Source organism: Olea europaea, unplaced genomic scaffold, assembly GCF_002742605.1.
Source record: "Olea europaea var. sylvestris unplaced genomic scaffold, O_europaea_v1 scaffold2213, whole genome shotgun sequence".
NCBI lineage: Eukaryota > Viridiplantae > Streptophyta > Magnoliopsida > Lamiales > Oleaceae > Olea > Olea europaea.
The window spans coordinates 112,835-113,542 of NW_019240157.1; positions in this window are offsets into that span (position 1 = coordinate 112,835).

Below are 708 nucleotides of genomic sequence, written 5' to 3' on the forward strand. Positions count from 1 at the left end.
ACAAGCAGAATCTTCTAATAAGATTCTAAAAAATATCATCAGAAAGATGATAGAGGAAAATGCCAGAAATTGGTACGAATGTTTAAATAAGGCTTTATGGGCTTATAGAACATCACCTCGGTCAAGTACCAAAGTTACTCCTTTCCAACTTGTTTATGGACAGGAGGTCGTTTTGCCTATGGAAATCAACGTGCAATCAATTCGAGTGTGCTTACAACATAAGTTGAATGATGATGAGTATGCCGAATCGCTAGTTCAAAATTTATTAAGTTTAGATGAATTGAAATTGGACGTCTTGGATAGGTTGCAAGTTCAAAAGCAAATAATGGCTAAATTTTATAATAAAAAAATCATAGCCAAGTCGTTCAGCCTGGGTGAACTAGTTTGGAAGACGATACTCCCTTTGGATACCAAGGATCCAAAGTACGGGAAGTGGTCGCCCAACTGGGAAGGACCATACAAAATAAACAGTGTATTGCCTAATGGAGCATACCACTTGGAAGATTTAGACGGCACCAAGCACGTAAGATTCATTAATGGCAAATATTTGAAAAAATATGTTCCTTCTTTATGGGAATGCGAACAGATAAAAACATAACCAAACATTCTGGACGATCAAAAAAAAATAATAAAGACAGAGCGGAATACGTTCAAATAAAATTCTTTATTACCAAACGTTCATTACAAGAATATAAAAGATACAAGTAA